Genomic DNA, 10000 nt, shown 5'->3' on the forward strand with positions numbered 1-10000 from the left:
TGGTCGAGACGCGCTGTCACTCTGAGGGATGTAAGGCAGGTGACTGAGGTGCAGCTTCACTATGTCAGGAAGGGAGGGAGGGGGGGAGGGGGGTTTAGAGAGAGAGGGAGGGTAGGGAGAGAGAGAGGGAGGGAGTGAGAGAGAGAATGTGAGAGTGAGTAAGAGAGAGTATGTGTATGTGTACTTAACATATATACACCTCAGACTTGTACATATATGCGTTTACGTTTATGTGTTTATGCGGTAAGTCGTCTGCCATTGATAGATAATTGTGCTTGTGGTTTCCGATTGGTTTAGACGTTGTGTTTTTTCTTCTCTCAACATGCCTTGCGGCTTTGCTAATTAGACGGTGCAGGGAAGATGGTTTTCGGTGCTCACGGGCTGTACGTTGGGCTTCTCTCTCTCTCTCTTTCTTTCTCTTTCCCTTTTTATCTTTCTCTCTTTCTCCTTAACTGTCTGTTTTTAACTGTCTCTGTTTAACTCTCTCTCTCTCTCTTTAACTCTCTTTCTCTCTCTTTAACTCTCTTTCTCTCTCTTTAACTCACTTTCTCTCTCTTTAACTCACTTTCTCTCTCTTTAACTCACTCTCTTTAACTCTCTCTCTTTCTCTCTCTCTCTCTCTCTCTCTCTCTCTCTCTCTCTCTCTCTCTCTCTCTCTCTCTCTCTCTCTCTCTCTCTCTCTCTCTCTCTCTTTTGATTTTTTATCTTCTTCTTCTTATTATTATTATTATTATTATCAATATTATTATTATTATTATTATTATCATTATCAATATTATTAATATTATTATTATCAGTATTATTGTTATTTTGATTATGATTATTATTATTATTTCTTGTTATCATTATCTCTTCTTCGAGGGGATGTTAGGGGAGAGAAGAAGGGAGTGGGAGGAGTAAAGGGGGAGGGTCGGTTCCATCTGTTTGACCAAAAATCGCACAGGGAAAAGTTTGAATTTTCACTTATTTTATGCACTGCTGAAGGCGGTTGCACGGGGGTGAGGGAAGGGAGGGTGAGGGGAAGGAGTTCTTGATATGGGGTGTGGGGTTGGGGGGTGAAGGGGAGGAGTTCATGATATGGGGTGGGGAGGGGGGTGAGGAGGGAAGAGTTCATGATATGGGGGTGGGGGAGGGAGGAGGAGGGGGGAAGAGTTCCTGAAATGGGGGTGGGGGAGGGAGGAGGAGGCAAGGAGTTCGTGATATCGAGGGTGGGAATGGGAGGATTATCATGTAATTTATCTGTTTTAAATGGCTTGATTGTCGTGGAATTACTCTCCGTTTTAATGGATAGATTTGGGCTTCTGTTTATATTTTGTTTGTTGTTTGTTGTTGTTTTTATTTATTTCTGGTTTGGCTTTTTTTTTAAATCTCATTTTATTCATTGTTTTTTTTTTTTTCCTTCCTTTCTTTTTCTTCTTTCTTGATTTTTTTTTCTTTTATTCTTACCTTTATTTTTATTTTACATGGGAGGGAAGGTCTGGTAGTGATAGGAAGTGGAAGAGGAACAAGAAGTGAAGGAAAATAGATCAAAGAAATGAAGGAAAATAGAGAAAAGTAAAACGTGCGAGGACACGAGAAGATCTGTGAAACGAGGTGAGAAAGGGAAAGAAGTAAGATATAATGATGAACAGTGAAGAGGATAAATGAGAATAAAAGGAGAAGGAAAAAAATCGAAATGAGATGAGGGAATTGAAGGATAAAAAGTAAAATTTAATAAAGCAATAATAAAAAAACAACAGTATATACATAATCAAAACATACAATAAAAGAAAGAAAATGACTCAAAATACCAAAATGAATGAAGGAGAATCAATATCGAAATGAGATGAGGGAATTGAAGGATAAAAAGTAAAATTTAATAAAGCAATGATAAAAAAACAACAGTATATACATAATCAAAACATACAATAAAAGAAAGAAAATGACTCAAAATACCAAAATGAATGAAGGAGAATCAATATTTTTTTCCCTCAAGAAACGAAAAACCAAAAGAAAAGTAAAGGAAAGAGAGCGAAATAAGATACCGACAAAGAACCCCTTGAAAAAAAAAATAAAAAAAAATAAAATGGGCGGACCCCTTTCCTCCCACACGAGCAGAGAGCAGAAGGGACGCGGGCGGCGGCGGTCCACTTCCCGCAGACGAGGCAGACAGACGGCCGGCAGACAGGTGGAGTTCGTTCCACTTGTCGGCCGGCCGTTGAAGGCGTGGGGGCGACCGGCCGTTCTGCGGTGAGAGAACGAGCAAGCGAACGTGTCTGCACTTTGCCGAACGTGAGGTGTGTCGTGGCATGGCGCTGTCTTCTTCCTTTTCCTTTTCTTTTTCTTTTTCTTTTTCTTCTTTTTCTTTTTCTTTTTTTTCTTTTTCTTCTTTTTCTTCTTCTTTTTCCTTTTCTTCTTCTTCTTTTTCTTCTTCTTCTTCTTCTTCTTCTTCTTCTTCTTCTTCTTCTTCTTCTTCTTCTTCTTCTTCTTCTTCTTCTTCTTCTTCTTCTTCTTCTTCTTCTTCTTCTTCTCCTACTGCTTCTCACTCTCTTTCTCTCTACCTCCCTCTCTTTCTCTCTCTCTCTCTCTCTCTCTCTCTCTCTCTCTCTCTCTCTCTCTCTCTCTCTCTCTCTCTCTCAAACAAACAAACAAACAAACAAATAAGTTAACAAGCAAAAAATATGCATGCAGGTAGAGATGGAAACCAAAATGGAGAGAAAGTGACAGCTGATCAGACAAACAGGAATGGAGAGAAGTAATGTAGATGGAATAAAGAAAGCGAGAGAGGGAAAAGAGAGCGAGAGAGAGAGAGAGAGAGAGAGAGAGAGAGAGAGAGAGAGAGAGAGAGAGAGAGAGAGAGAGAGAGAGAGAGAGCGGTAGAGAGAGTGAGTAAGTGACTCTCTGCCACCGTAAGAACAACATTTACCTCAGTTAAAAGAGAGTGCGTGCGGAAGAGCCCTGGGCATTGCAAACAGCGAAGTCAAACACAAATGCAAATCTGCAAGTAACTGCAAGGATGGCGGTTGAGGGAAGGTCGGGGGTTAGGCTGAGGGGGAGGGGAGGGGGAGGGGTAAAGAAACGTTTCTGTAGTGAGAGAAGGAAGAGTTGGGGGAAGGGAGGGGATTAGATGAGTCGGAAAAAAACGTTTAGATGCTGGGATGCGAGTGGAATTCGAAATGAACCTGTATGTAAGGTTGGGTATGTGTGTATGTATGTATGTGGGTGGTGTTGGAATGAGTCGAAAACGTTGATATAGGGGAGAGAGAGGGGGGGGGCGTTGTGCAACGGCAAGGGCCATACGAAGGCAAGCAATTTATCACCATATTATCTCACCCGCTCGCACTCCCGTGTAGGAATATCTCAACGTAACTTACTGAATGGAGAGGAGTGGAGTGGAGTGGAGTGGAGGAGAGGAGAGATATGGAACCACATCACCAAAATTATGGCTAACTTCCACACTAACTCATCCTCATTCCTACTCATTCACACTCATTCTCACGCTACACCTCACCCCCACCCCCACTCCACCCCCACCCCCGAAAACCCCGTCACACTAAACTCTATCCACATCCACCTTTAATGAGGTCCTCCACCACCTGTCGTCTGTCTCGCGTCGCAAAGGGTCCGGTCCCCTCGAGTGCGCGATGCGATGATGAGGTGACGGGCGGCGCGGCGCGGCTGTGGTGTGACGGCACGCGGCGTGACGGTGGCGTGACAGTGTAACAGTACGGTCTCCAGGTACGCGGCCGTTACGGTGAGACCCTCGCGTCGGGGTGATTTATATGGCCTGTCGTTGATAGGGGGCGGTGGTGTGGGGGTGTGGGAGTGGGGGGGGATGAGGGGTGGTAGGGGGTAGAGGGTAGGGGGGGTTCCGTAACCTTCCCCTTAACCGCCCATCCACCCATCTTTAGGTATCTGCTTTTCTGGTCTGTCTGTCTGTCTTTGTGTCTGTTTCGAGATTTTGTTTGTTTGTTTGTTTGTTTTTGTCTCACGTTTTGTTTCTTCTCTTTCTCTTATCTTCTCTACTCTCTTCTTTTTTCTTTGCCTTCCTCTTATTATTTTTCTCCTCTATTCTTATCTTCTCTCTTCTATTTCCATTCATTTCTTTTCTTTTCCTTCCTTTTTTTCTTATCTTTTGTTATCGTTCAGCATCGTTCTCTATCTCTCTCTCGTCTCTTTCCTTTTCGCCCTTCTTCCCTCCCTTCATCCCTCCCTTCATCCCTCTCTTCCTCCCTCCCTCCCTCCCTCCCTCCCTCCCTCCCTCCCTCCCTCCCTCCCTCCCTCCCTCCCTCCCTCCCTGCCTTCCTGCCTTCTTACCGTGTCCCTCTTTCCCCTCCTTTGTCTCAACCCTTTCTTCTGACTTCTCTCCCCTCGTCCTCGACCATTTTTCTCTCCCCTTGGTCTCTTTTCTTTCCCCCTTTCCCCTCCTCCACCCCCCTCCTTCCCTCTTCGCCCTCTCGCTCTTTTCCTCTTGTCTTTCCCTTCACCCACTCTCCCTATTTCCCTCCCCCTTCCCCCTCCCCCTATTTCCTTCCTCCCCTCCATTTCCTCCATCCCCCCCCCTCCCCCTGTCCCTCTGCTTCCTTTCTGGCTCGCGGGGAGGGTTGGGGGGGGGGCGGTTACCTTGTACTTCTGCGGGCGGTGAAGTCTTTCTCGCCGCGGTTTCTTTTACAACCTGGTTAATCATGTCGCGTCTCCTATTCCTCTCCTCTTCTCCCCTCCCCTCCCCTCCTCTCCCCTCCCCTCCTCTCCTCTCCTCTCCTCTCCTCTCCTCTCCTCTCCTCTCCTCTCCTCTCCTCTCCTCTCCTCTCCTCTCCTCTCCTCTCCTTCCCCTCCCATCCTTTTTAATTCTCTCCCCTTTCCCTACTCTTGCATTATCCTCCTTTTCTTCTTCCATCCCTCGCCTCTCCTTTCACCTCCCCTCCCTCCCTCCCTCCCTCTTCTTCCCACCCTCCCTCCCCCCTCTTCCCCCTCCTCTTCCCCCTCTTCTTTCCACCCTTCTTCTCCTCTCTCCTCTTACTCTTCCCCCTCCTCCCCTCCTCCCCTCCACCTCAATCGGCGCATGCAAAGCAAATAACCTGCCGGATGGACGGAGAGAAACCCCATAATCAACAAGGAGGCTTGTTTATGGCGGGCCACTTGATTACTTGATTATCTAGCGCTTTGGCTGAGGTTTTGAGGTTTGGATTCTTTGGATGATTTTTGTTTGTTTGTTTGTTTTAGAGGGTTAGGATGATGAGTAAGGGGTAGGGGATGGGGGTAGGGGGTGAGGACGAATGTGTATGTATGAATGTGTGTATGTTGGTTGATGATGGTAGATGGAGTGGGTGTTGTTTATGTGTCTGTGTGTGTGTGTGTGTGTGTTTGTGTGTGTGTGTGTGTGTGTGTGCGTATTCGTGCGTGCGTGCGTACGTGTGTGAGTGTGTGCGTGCGTGCGTGCGTATATATGAGTGCGTATCTGTCTGGCAGAGAGTTATGCTTGACGACAGACATGCGTGTTGAGAACAGGGGTGTTTGGAGGCAAATCCATTCGCGGGTAGCGATGGCTTCTCGCTGGAATGAGAAGCGTCCTGGTTTGAGCTTGCCTTGTAAAGGTTTTCCTTTTTTACGTTTTCCTTTTTGGTCTTAGTTTTTTTTTATACTCTGGTAGTTGATTTTTCGTCATGCATGTTTATCTCTTTTTGTTGTATTTCCGTCTCTTTCTGTTTCTTACCTTCAGTTATCATTATTGATACACTAATTATATACTAATTACGCATAGATACAGACTTTGATATGCAGACGACTTGCTCCAAATATGCAAATATACAAATTCTTATGCTAGTGGCCCGTGCAACGTATCGGAATTCTGCAATGACATGCACCGCTACATCATATTAGATTATCATATTGTAAATATTAACTTAGGCTAATGTGATATTTAGTATTATGTTAACGTCTATTTTTTTCCCTTGACTATCCGTTAGAAGTCTTCCTTTTGCGCTCACGGCTGACGATGCACTTACGACAAGGCTTTTGTGAACGTTTTTATAACCCTTTGGCAACGTTTCTTAAGCCCTTTTTTAACAACGTTTTTTTTTCGCTGGTTGACATTAGCTCGTCTATTCAGAAGGTTCTGGAGTAGCTGCAAAGACCGTTTTGGTAGTTTTGTTTGTGTTTGTTTTCTTTGTTTTTTTTTGTTATTGTTATTTTTATCATTATCATTATCTTTACTACTACCACTATTATTATTATCATTATTATTATCATTTATTTATTATTATAATCAGTTATTATCATAGTCGCTATTAGTATTTTCTGTTTTGCTCTCTCTCTCTCTCTCTCTCTCTCTCTCTCTCTCTCTCTCTCTCTCTCTCTCTCTCTCTCTCTCTCTCTCTCTCTCTCTCTCTCTCTCTCTCTCTCCCTCCCTCTTTCATTACATATATGATATGTATACAGACTTTCATATCCACCTCCACCTCCATTATCCTGATCGAAGGAAAAAAATCGAACACATCACTTCATCAAATCCCTACCCCATCCCCTATCTTCCCCCTCCCCCTATCACCAACCTCCCCCATCCCCCCCCACCCCCCTCTTCGGAACCTGAGCTTTTGTTCTCTTTCCCTTCCAATCAACAAGAAAGCAGCAAGCACATGGCGGGCTTTTGGTTTTTGCCATGTGGGTCGCTTCGTGCCCCTTGAGCAGCCTCTACCCGACGTTACCGCTGCTCCTGCACCTGTTACCACGAAGCCTGGCGGTGGGGACGGACTCTGAAACGCCGGGGGGGAGGGAGGGAAGGGGGGAGTTATTGACAGGTGTCCTTGGTGGGGGGAGGGAGGAAGATATGGGGGGGTAGGGGTAGGGTAGAGGATGGCGTGGGATGGGGTAGAAGGAGGTAGGAATGATTATGGAGGTTGAGAGAAAGAGAGGGAGGGAGAGAGAGGGAGAAAGGGAGGGAGAGGGAGGGAGGGAGAAAGGGAGAGAGAGAGAAAGGGAGAATGGGGAAGGGGAGGGGGAGGGGGAGGGGAAGGGAGAGAAGGAGAGGGAGAGGAAGAGGAAGAGGAAGAGGAAAAGAGAGAGAGAGAGAGAGAGAGAGAGAGAGAGAGAGAGAGAGAGAGAGAGAGAGAGAGAGAGAGAGAGAGAGAGAGAGAGAGAAATAGAAAGAGAGAATTGCCTTCAAGAGGCGGCACTCGGAGGCACAGGGTGAAAAAGTAAAAGAAAATGAGGAAAATGCATTATCTTGAGATTTTTGATTGGCATTAGGCATAATTCGGAGGGAGGGTCGGGGCTGGGGGCTGGGGGCTGGGGTGGGGATTATTTGGGTGACTTTTAAAAAGAGGAAAGTAAGAGAGAAGAGCGGGTGGGTAGGGAGTGGGGGTGGTTGGGTCAGGGGGGAAAGTGAGATCTTGAAGCTTTGGTAGATTTTCTGGATGGATGGGAGATGAAGGGGAGGAGGAGGAGAAGGAAGAGGAAGAGGAAGAGGTCTTCCTCTTCCTGCTTATTACATTTTCTTGATTATTATTCTTCCTTTCCTTTATTGGGAAAAAAAGAAAAAGGAGAAGGAGGAAGAGGAGGAAAAGAATAAGAATAAGAAGAAGATAGATAAAAGCCTAGAAAGCAGCGAAGGAGCGAATAAAGATGGCACAGCACAAACAACAAGCAACAAAAACAAGGCGGAGGGAAACTCGCATCTCCGCTGCCCGTTTTCGTCGTGGTGAAATGTGGACGCAGTTGAAATAACATTCTCTCTCTCCCTCCTCCCCTCACCCTCCCTCTCCCCCTTCCCCTCACCCTCTCTCTCTCTCTCTCTCTCTCTCTCTCTCTCTCTCTCTCTCTCTCTCTCTCTCTCTCTCTCTCTCTCTCTCTCTCTCTCTTCCTCTCCCTCTCCTTCTCTCTCTTCCCCTCCCCCTCCCCTTCCCCATTCCCATTCCCCCCTTTCTCTCTCTCTCTGTCCCCACCTCTCCCTCCCTCCCTCCCTCCCTCCCTCTCATTTTGGGACTTTCAGACGTAAATATCGGACATAAAAATTCCCGTTCCGCTGCGGAGGTCCTTTGCGCCCTGAACCGTTAGCTTGTGGAATGCTTGCAGTATTTAACGCTTTCTATGATAATGCGTATGTGAGGAAGACTCTCTTTTAGGGGGGGGAGGGGGGGAGTTGGAAAGCTTGTGTTAGAAAGAGTTGAAATGAGTGGGAGAGAGTTTTCTGGTGGGAGTGAATAATGCAAGTGTCGAGAAGTTTTTTCAATTTTCTTTATTTTCTTTCTCTCTCTCTCTCTCTCTCTCCCTTTCTCTTTCTCTTTCTCTCTCTTTTTCTTTTTCTCTTTCTCTTTCTTTCTCTCTCTTTCTCTTTCTTTCTCTCTCTTTCTCTTTCTTTCTCTCTCTTTCTCTCTCTTTCTTTCTCTTTCTCTTTCTATTTCTTTCTCTCTCTCTCTCTCTCTCTCTCTCTCTCTCTCTCTCTCTCTCTCTCTCTCTCTCTCTCTCTCTCTCTCTCTCTCTCTCTCTCTCTCTCTCTCTCTCTCTCTTCTCTCTTTCTCTTCTCCTCTCTCTCTCTCTCTCTCTCTCCTCTCTCTCTCTCTCTCCCTCCTCTCTCTCTCTCTCTCTCTCTCTCTCTCTCTCTCTTCTCTCTCTCTCTCTCTCTCTTTTTCTCTTCTTCTCTCTCTCTCTCTCTCTCTCTCTCTCTCTCTCTCTCTCTCTCTCTCTCTCTCTCTCTCTCTCTCTCTCTCTCTCTCTCTCTCTCTCTCTCTCTCTCTCTCTCTATTTGTTAAGTAACATATAGAATGAATACGTAAAGAAAATGATGGATATTCGTGGCAGAGATCGCAAATGCAGCCCTTAAGAAAAAATATCCAGTTAAAGTTTGGCTTTGGCGAAGAGACAGATATATTTTGGATGAGCATGAAGAATTTGAATGAGAGAAAAATAATTATTAGAAATTATATATATTGGATTTTTTTTTATTAGGCATTTTATCGGTGAATCAAATACATCGTAACGCTATTAACAACTATTATGCATTCGTTTGCAAAGTGCTTTTCGTAATGATGAAGTTATTGCAGGCGGTTGTGCACAGAACTTGGCATTGATAATTTGCACAGTTCTAGGCGAGACTTCGGGCATAAGTGCGTGCTTGTTGAGGCGTGTCTGAGGGAGTTGTCGGTGACAGGGAGAGAGATGCAGAGACAGGGAGATGCATAGGTAGGCTGGGAGGGAGATTGATGAAGAAGGGAAAGAGGAGGAGGAGGGGAATGGGGAGGGTAGCGGAGGAAGAGGAAGAAGAAAAAGATTAATAAGATGAAAAAGAATAATAAGAAGTTGTAAAAGAAAAAGAAGAAGAGGAGGAGGGGACGGGGGAGGTGGGCGGAGGAGAAATAATAATAATAATAAGAAGAAGATGAAAAAGAAAAAGAAGAGGAGGAGGGGACGGGGTAGGGGGGCGGAGGAAGAGGAAGAGGATGAGGAAGAAGAAAAAGATAGGAAGAAGAAAAAGAAGAGGAGGAGGAGGAGGAAGGAGGAAGGAGGAAGAAGAAGAAGAAGAGGAGGAGGAAGGAGGAAGAAGAAGAGGATGGAGGAAGAAGAAGAGGAGGGAGGAAGAAGAGGAAGAGGGGGAGGAGAGGGAGGGGGAGAACTGGATTTTGGAGGACCCCCGAAACGCACGCTCCCTCCACCCCTTACATACACGCATACAGCCAGCCAGCCAGACATTCATCTTGACTTTCTTGCATTTATATATATATATATATATATATATATATATATATATATATATATATATATATATATATACTTATATATATATATATATATATATAATGTGTGTATGTGTGTGTGTGTGTGTGTGTATGTATATGTTTGTATTGTATACATTCATTTTATACCCTCACCCCCACAGACACCCACACACAAACAGACACGCAAACAGTTGCTTGTTCACGACGTCAAGGGAATTTCCTTTTGAAAGCAAGAACAGTTCTCGGGAAGCGGAACAACCACACTGCAACCGTAAAAGTAATTTGCAGTATTGGCGTTTTTTTTTTTCCTT

This window comes from Penaeus japonicus, unplaced genomic scaffold (assembly GCF_977035675.1).
Source record: "Penaeus japonicus unplaced genomic scaffold, GWHDUDI00000001_assembly GWHDUDI00000027, whole genome shotgun sequence".
Classification (NCBI taxonomy): Eukaryota; Metazoa; Arthropoda; class Malacostraca; order Decapoda; family Penaeidae; genus Penaeus; species Penaeus japonicus.